A 9,455-nucleotide genomic window follows, 5' to 3' on the forward strand; every position below is an offset into this window, starting at 1 on the left:
GATGCATGCATGTTAACCACAGCGATTCTTCCTGTGGTGTACGTGAAAAGTGCAAACGAGCAGAAAATGAATGGGAATATGATACGATATTGTATAAATATTGATTTATATAAAGAAAATAAAGTTTATAAAGTATGCATAATTCTGTTTCACAGAAAACATGAGTTGTGAAGGTATATTGTCAGCCTGCAGTATTTTGTAGGGGACTGAAGCAATGCATGGTGTAAAACTGCAGCAGTGTGTGTACAATATTCTGGGAAGTTTGAAAGAACTATAAAACACTTTTAAAACATAGAAACATCAAAACAACACACATACATTCAACAGGTGATTTTTCAACTTGACCTTTTTTAGAGTGAAAAAAAACAACCCGTGTTTGAGATGAAGAAAATGTAATAAATTTTTGGAAAAAGGTAAAAAAGCAATCTAAGAATATTTGTAAAGAATGCTGCGTTTAAAAACAAAGCCGAAAAAGAGATAGCGAAAGCCTGTGAAAAATAGACGAGCCCGAGTAATGAAGGCGAAAGGCAGGAAAGGGGAGCAAAGCGCCTGGTGGTAGGCGGGAAAAAAGGGAGGGTTCGGATTGGCTAAGGGGGAAAGGTCATGTTTCGGTGGGGGTCATGTACCTTTAAGTAGTTCCTTAAAAGAGAGTTCTTACTGACAATGGGGTTTTGCTCCTCTTGGAGGCGCACCGGAACAAAAGCGATCGGTGCCTACGGACTGCGGGTCCAATATCCAGGATGGCGTGGTTCCACAGGCCCCAAGACTACCTGCATCGTGGGTTTTGAGGTTGGTGTGAATTGTCTGGAAACCACCCTTGCTATTAATAGACATCCAATGTATACCTATTGAAAGAATGAATGGTGGCTACACATTCACGCAGTCAAAGTATACATACTTGCTTGTGTATACAGGATCGCTTTCCTCCCCTGGGATATTACATAGATCATATAACCTCACTGTGGATCCCGCTATCATGGACCGTAGCGTACATCAAGAGCCCTTACCGTTATGTATGCAGTGCCACGTTTGTGACGTCACACTGACTACCACACTGACTATTATTCCACGTTTTGAAAATGCACAAAAACGTCTGAACCACAAAGACTCCCTATACTAGGGATTAAAAAAACAATACCACAGAGCAAACATTATGCTTGAATGTAAATAATATTTTTTAAACTATTCTATGTTATATTTATACGAGCTTTGCCATTTCCCAGGTAACTGTTTGTACTATAAAAGAAATTATGGCTTCCACGCTCACATTGTTTCCATAGCGTAACATCGTTATGTTTGAGTGAAAATCACGGGTGTTAAAAGTCAAGTTTTACAGTTGACATGCCCACGACGCTGAAAGTGAGTGTTCTACAGTAAAGACAGTGAACATGCTGCGACAGCATATCAAATTGTAAACATGTACTAATTGGTAGGGGTGAATAAATCCCATATCGCATGGTTTGGAGAGGCTGAATGGTCGTTTTGCTCTGTGTAATGTTGAACAGTGTTGGACACATTACACAACCTGTTTCATTCACAGAATGACTGGACATGCAGCTGAATGTTGTGTGTGATAATCGTATTGATAATAATGTATCTTGATGGTGTATTGATACCCTGCCCCAAATAAATTGTTTTGTAGTTGATTAAATACAAGCACAGAATATGCATGTTGATGATATAACGTATGCCATCGTGCCTCTCCTCCCCAAAAAAACAAAAACAGAAAAGAAGAAGAAAAAGCCTCCTCCTACTACAATGGTAAATATGAAATACACCAGCCAGCCAGCCAGCCAGCCAGCCAGGGTGGTCAGGCTCGCTGACCTGGTTGACTCATGTCATCCAGTTGCGTAGATTAATGTCCATGCTGTTGATCACTGGATTGTGTGGTCGCAGACTTGATTATTTATAGACCAGAACATTGCCATATAGCTGGAATATCCCGGAGTACGGCGTTAAACAACATCCAAACAGAAATGTCAGTAGTGTACAACAGTTCATACAAAAAAATATTGACTCAACATGAATTTCGCACGCACGCACGCACGCACTCACCTTTCACTCACGCACTCACTCACTCACTGTTGACTTCTGATCAACAAGCGAGACGCTATTGTCTCTAAACTTCAGATGCTCGATGTCCGTTGGGATTCAGGGCCGACAGACCCCTAGTAATACATGCTGGTCGCAAGTAGGCAAACAAACAAAATTATGTAGGGGTGGATTTGAGACTTCGGGGATAGTGTGATAGGTTGGTGTATATTTGTTTACCCCTGGGAACGACGGCATCACTACGTTGCAGGTGCTTTGGTTGCCTCACAAACTGATTGAAGCGCCACACAAATGTGTGGAAAAGAGCCGTACATGCTATCCTGAAACCCACGCGCTTGCTTAAAGTGACTGAAGCGCCAGGCAAATATCTCCAACACTGCCGTTTACGGAACCAAGTTGGCGTCTGTTTCTGCCGAGAATAATCACGTGTGGCAAATGAATAATTTCCATTGCTCCTTCACCCTTACACCCACCACCCTAATTTGGACCGGACAAACAGAGCATTTTCGGTAAAGTATATCAACCCACAATACCGGCTTGAAAACACGTTCTTTCTACATATCATAAATGCAGTGTAGGGAAAAAACGCTCATATCACATGGGCTTGGATTGATGATGTTGTTAATGATGATGTTGATGATGATGTTGTGGTTTGTTGTTGAGGGTGTTGTTGTTGTTGTTGTTTGTTGTTTAACGCCGCACTCAGCAACATCCCGACTATAGGGTGGCGGTCTGGACCAGACAATCCAGTAATCAACTGCTTGGAAAGCTGACTGTCTGTGCTCCTCTCGCCCCCCCTCCCTCCCTCAAAGCGGGTAAAAGATGCTCAGACCACAACCACGTACATAGGCTGTAGACTGGTTAGGCTGCATAAATTGTAAGCAGAGTCCGTGGGATATGAATGAGTTGAGCTATATGGCAGCGGTCTGTAAATAATCTACTCTGGACCAGACAATACAGTGATGAGCAGCATGAACATCGATCTACGCAGTTGGGAACCGATCTGACCACCCGTCGCGGGATATGAGTGACATTACTCTCAGTTTCAAATGATACAGTTATAACAGATTAAAATGCTTTTTCCGGTGTGTTGGTGTTAGTACCAGCACATCAACACATGCTCATGAAGTTATCTAGGAGAGAGATTCACTCTACTTCAGCTAAACTATCTATAGTCCTAATGTGAACCACAATCTGGGCGGTTGACACGTCATCTTCTCCCACTAGCGGAGATCGATGTTCATGTTGTTGATCACTGGATTGTCTGTATGGTACAGACTCGACTACCAACAGACCGCCGCCATACAGCTGGAATATTGCCGAGTGCGGAGTAACACAACAAAACAGCGCAATGTACAACATTTGAAACACGCTCTTTCTACATTGTATGAATGATAGAGGCCGTGTGGCCCTGTGTAGTGTTGTACATTGTTGTACAGAATTCACACAGTGTTACAGGCACGGAGGCTTTATCTGTTAATTATGAGTACTGAAGGGCAAGTGTGTGTTGCTGGTGTTGGTCGTGGTGTGTGTGTGTTAAGACTCCAAGCTCAACCTTGTTTGCTAATTGTTTACTCATCATACACAAAACTTGGACGTTGGTATGTGTATCCCATTGGTTGGGAGAGGATTGTGGTGGAAACTATTGTTTTGTGCATATTGTTTTTTTTGCAGTGTTTTTTTGTTTGTTTCAAAGCTTGTATAACTCCCGCGATTCAGTATCAGCATTTAACTGTATGTGATTGATGTGATGTTTCTTCTATATTTCATTATTTATTTTCTTTATTTTTATATATTTTAAAAAGAAGAATTTTGGTATGCTAAAAATACATTTTCTTTTCATCTGCCCATGGAGATGCTTAGTTAAGTTAAAAACATTGTTGGAGGTGCTCCTACACTGTATTAATGGAGGGGTTGAATAAAACCTCATATCATATGTAGTGGGTGGAGAGGCAGTACGGCTGTTTAGGTCTGAATAATGTTGCACAAATGTGCGATGAGTTGAAACATGTGGTATTATATAGCCACTTGAGCATGATTAATCAACTGAAATTCCGAAAGGTGTTTTTTCTTCATATTGGCAAAATGTATTCATGTTTTCCGTGAGCTCTTTCTATTAGTCATAGCTTGACGTTTTGTGTATAGAGAACGGACGGACGGACGGACCGACCGACCGACCGACAGAATCGACCCACAAATAACTGAAAAGTACCAGTTCACGGCATATATTTTGGGTGGCATATCCTGTGTTTGTGTTTGCGTTGTGTATTGGGGTGGGGTGGGGGTGGGGTGGGGTGGGTGGGGGTGGCGTGGCGTGGGGTGGGGTGTAGGGTGGCGTGGCGTGGCGTCTAAACAAACGTCTTTGAGAGGCATTTACATGTTGGGGCACTAAGGAAGGATATAAATATAACAAACGTTCGGTCCAGGTTCTGATACTTGCTTGTGTTAGAAGCTACACTGAAACGTGGCTCCCACTGTAATAATGAAGCTGTTCATCCATATATTGTTATCATCCTTTTGGTCTAAATAACGTGTGAGGGCCAGGCCCTAACCTGGTTGGTAGTCTCTTATTTCCTCCTCTGAAAACCTCCAGGTTAAGAGAGACAGTGCTAACTAACTGAAGCGGCCTACAAATATCTGAAAAAGAGCCCAGCCGTTCACCTATGTTGACGATGTGGTTTCAAGCCTGGATGCAGAGTACGAGATGATTTTCGCGGCATTACTTTTACGTGAACCGTACTCATCATGTTGTTTATATCAAGGTATAGGAGTATGTTTCACTGTGGATTAGTCTGTCTATAAAGCAATATTTCCAAGAACATGTCTTGAGCGTCACGAACCCAGGATGTTCAGGATGGAGTTCTACGCGCTTCCGTGTACGTCAGTCTACTACACAATTTTCTAGTCATGCTGGCGTTTGTGGTGAATGGCGAAAACATGTGGCGTATCATCATTTATTGTGGCTCTACCCTCAAATACAGAACTTACAGTTTTATTAAACATTTTCGACCACTGGGAGAATGTTGCTTGTGGTAGTTACCGCAGAGGTGACATTGCAGAGTGGCACTGAGGTGGGGAACGGTTGGAAAACTCGGGGATTTTGTGTAGGAACAACAGGTGTTGTTAGCAATATTCTAGCAATGGCACGACGGGGAACGCCAGAAATGACTTTAACCATGCTTTACAATCGAACCAGGGCATTCAGCGTGAAGAGCGAACGCTTCAACCACAAGCTAGGCTACCAGCCCTCCTACAGTGCAACATCAATTTTGCTTTGTGGATGTTCACCCCACCCCACCCCACCCTCACAGAGCTTTACAATTGCAATAGTATGTACATATACGTCTACATGTCAATCACAAAACTAAACCTCAACTATGAACGATATGATATACGTTTCGACTCCATTCACCCATCCAATCCTTCCTTCCTTCCTTCCTTCCTCAACACGAGAACCGAGAAAATATTTTAGTCTTATTAAAATTTCGAGAACCAAGCTTTATGGTCAAGTCTTCGTCTTGACAGCTTGGACGGACAGCAGACGGATGGAAACCTGTGACGTCAGACCGGGCGATGATGACGTCACTACCTCTGTACTTGAATTCACGGGCCTTGGTCCTGAGATGTAAAACAGTGGTGTGTTATATGTGCACAAATTTCAGCCAACCTTTGCAGAAACATTGTCCACTTTTGACGACGTTTTATGTCTGTTAAATTATCAACCATTCCTCCCTCACTTGATAATTCAGAAGTACTCTGTGGCTGGGTATTTTGTGTAAAACTAAATTCATTCCATGCAGACGAGAGTAAGAAAATAATCTGCAAAAGAATCATAAATGTTTGGTGTGTTGTAAACTAGTGAACACGAACGCAACAATTATATACATTCAAAATATTTTCTATTTCAAAATGCATTCGAGTGCATAGCAACATTACAAGTCAATGTGAAGTTGCTTAGATTGTTTCCCAGGGTATGTACTGCTATAGCAGGTAGAGCGGTGGCGGGCAGCTCGCACAGCTACACCGTATCCCGTCTAATGCCTGTGTTGTTTCCCAGGGTATGTACTGCTATAGCAGGTAGAGCGGTGGCGGGCAGCTCGCACAGCCAACACCGTATCCCGTCTAATGTCTGTGTTGTTTCCCAGGGTATGTACTGCGAAAACAGGTTGAGCGGTGGCGGGCAGCTCGCACAGCTACACCGTATCCCGTCTAATGTCTGTGTTGTTTCCCAGGGTATGTACTGCGAAAACAGGTTGAGCGGTGGCGGGCAGCTCGCACAGCTACACCGTATCCCGTCTAATGCCTGTGTTTTTCCCAGGGTATGTACTGCTATAGCAGGTAGAGCGGTGGCGGGCAGCTCGCACAGCTACACCGTATCCCGTCTAATGCCTGTGTTTTTCCCAGGGTATGTACCGCTATAGCAGGTAGAGCGGTGGCGGGCAGCTCGCACAGCTACACTGTATCCGTCTAATGCCTGTGTTGTTTCACATATCAAGCAATAAGTAATACTAATAAACAACCATTCACAGGAATATTTCAAGCACAGAGACATATGCAAAGATAGTTTTAAGATTATTAACTATTAAATTACGGACGATGTTCTTGATCGACTTCTCGTCATTTATTTGAATACAAAATATATGTGAACTTTCCGAAAGATAAAACATACATTGGTGCAAACTTACTAACATTGTCAGTATCATCATGTATCGATTGTGGGTAAGGCGCTGTTTTACGATTCGTTTATTTGGGTGTAAAGATTTGAAACACTATCCTAGTGCAGCCCATGATGTGTACAAATTGCAGATCGGCAGTACTTATTAAGGGATGGATAACTGCCATGTATGTATATTTTCATTTCGGGGCGAGGGAGTTATTAATGATGGAATTACTTAGTTCAACATGGTCAGTCGGGAAAATAACTGAACTGTAAAAATGCTAACAAACAAACATTTGACCTTTGTGGCACTCGAGTATGGACGAACATGGATCTGTGTAACCATAACTTGAGTAAAAACAATGGTACCTGCTACATGAAATTAAATTGACGATGTGACGTATTCCTTGCCGAAATAATGATCGTGTTTCTAGAGCGGACAATGTTGACTATTCATGTTCACTGGATGCATTTGTAGTCCAACGGGGAACAACTGTGCTCCCCTTCACTTGGCTAAACTTAATGCAGTGAGGAGGAATGAGAAAGAGAGAGAGAGAGAGAGAGAGAGAGAGAGAGAGAGAGAAAAGAGAGTTTTAGGGTGTTTGAAATCTTCATTGTTGGGCAAGAAAAACACGTAACAGGCAGGGGCCATCAGGTGTTTTGCTTCATTTACATTTTACGGTTAAGTGTACCGCTGTTGATGTCATTTGATTACACCTTGAAATGACTAGCCCCAGTATCTATAACAACCGTAATTCGTAGAAACTGATCATTGAGATACCCACTCGACTAATTACTTTTGTGATCCATCGGTCATCGGATACCCATTTCAGTTATCACTCATGTCATCGCTTAATCCCCCTAACCCTAACGCTACCGGGGATCGGTAATCCCCTAACCCTAACGGGATCGCTTAATCCCCTCAACAATAAAATTGTTCCGCAATAATGACAGTACCGGACACAAATTGACCCAAGGAAGATAAACGTGTTATTGAGCATCATTGTTCTTAAAAACGTGCACTTCAGACTTTCTCCAGCACCAAATGCTTGTGGAGTTTTCCTTTTTGATTCCAATACGATATTTGCCTATACCAGTTCATAAGGATAGGTTTAATAGTTATCTGCTTCAAGTATCTTCTTTTTGTCATAATGCGAACCTGTGGCCGTTCAGTTGACAACACTGAGACTGAGGCCGTGATAAATTGTGAATCCTGTGTCATTACTGCTGCAGACCTGTGCTTCTATATGGACTGACATGTTGCAGCTGTAGATACACAATATGGACACTGTCTCCAAAGCCATACAGGGCTAGTTTTCATAATTATTTACATTTCGTAAACTTGACATACAGGGCTTGGGAAAAAATATCAGAATGACAACGGTTAAGGGATGCTTTAGCAATAACAGCAATCAGATGTTTTCGAGTGGATAAATCGACAACGATTTTGTTCTGGCCTAAAAGACGACATAATTCAATATCAAAACTCGTGATGCCAGAAGAAATACATTATGTCAAAATATTGACAGCACAAAGATTGAGATCAAAATGCAAAAACTTCAAAGTACAAAAACGCACAAGCATGCCACTTTACAAACCAAACACACAGAATCACAGTCCACCACAAAGAACAAAATCTTGTACAGAGTTAAAAATCTATTTTATTCTTTTCATCTTCCCACGCGACGCGACGCGACGCGACGCGACGCACACGCACACACACACACACACACACACACACACACAGAGGATTAATCGAGAAGCATTACCCGACCTGTGGCAATATTTTCTCTTTAGTCAGCATCCCTCTCTGTAAACAAACAAAGCTAATTACAAATTTATGTAATCTGGCTGTTACATAATGTTGAAACTGTAGGCTACAGCAAACCTGTAGTATATTTCCAACATCTGGATTGTTTATTTATTTCTGGTAAAGCTTATGTGCTAGATTTGCTAAAGATATGCTCTCATATCCAGAATTGATTTCACCGAAATAACGCTTTCTTGTTTTATGGAAATAAATATGTAACAACGTTGCATAACTTTATGGAACATTGTTACAACAAACAAGCTGGCAGACCGCGAAGCTGGCCGCTAGATACAATGTACATGCATTAGCCACTGTCGACTTTTGCTGACTGTACATAGTAGCCACCGACGGACCGATGACGACGTCGTGTGGTCAGGGCATATTTGTGATGGTCACAGCAAATATTAATAAACTACTCCAGAAATCTGTAAGATGGAAGGGTTGCAAGAAGGTTAAAAGTCTTAGTCTGTTTCTTGAAAACGTGTATTGTGTCATTTGTATGGTGTTTGTGTGAAAGAGGGTGAGTGTGTTGAGTGTGATGAGCAAGGCTAAGATGGTAGATAAGCAGGAAAAATTTTGATGAAGATAAGAATGGAATTGACAACATAATGCAACTTACTTGCTTTGTGCGCGGTGGTTTGAAGTAGGCTGCCATCGGATCTCTGCCATGTCATTACTGAGTGAGAAGAAGCGGGTGGCACACAAACGCACTGTTGGACCGCATCTTCATCAACTCACTGCCATTTTGCATGTATCATTTCTTTGGCAGTCCTGGGCTGAAAACACAAACAGGCACTGTTACCTCATTATGTCAGTCATTACCATATTCAAACATTTACTATATAAAAAGCATCTATATAATCATTTCTTTGTGCATGCGTATTATAACATTTCATCTTGTTTGACAACCCAATCAGCAACATTTCATCTATATAT

The 9,455-nt window shown here is 42.0% G+C and overlaps 1 long non-coding RNA gene across 1 annotated transcript; it reads right to left on the reverse strand.

Moving 5' to 3' along the window:
* Positions 1-8,352: 8,352 nt before the first annotated feature.
* On the reverse strand, positions 8,353-9,220 carry LOC124273169. Its single transcript, XR_006897568.1, has 2 exons — positions 9,135-9,220; positions 8,353-8,519 (listed from the first exon to the last, which is right to left on the reverse strand). It is a non-coding gene; the product is annotated as an uncharacterized LOC124273169 (long non-coding RNA).
* Positions 9,221-9,455: the final 235 nt, after the last annotated feature.

This window comes from Haliotis rubra, unplaced genomic scaffold, assembly GCF_003918875.1.
Source record: "Haliotis rubra isolate DU_JTF1 unplaced genomic scaffold, ASM391887v1 Scf1773, whole genome shotgun sequence".
Taxonomy (NCBI): domain Eukaryota; kingdom Metazoa; phylum Mollusca; class Gastropoda; order Lepetellida; family Haliotidae; genus Haliotis; species Haliotis rubra.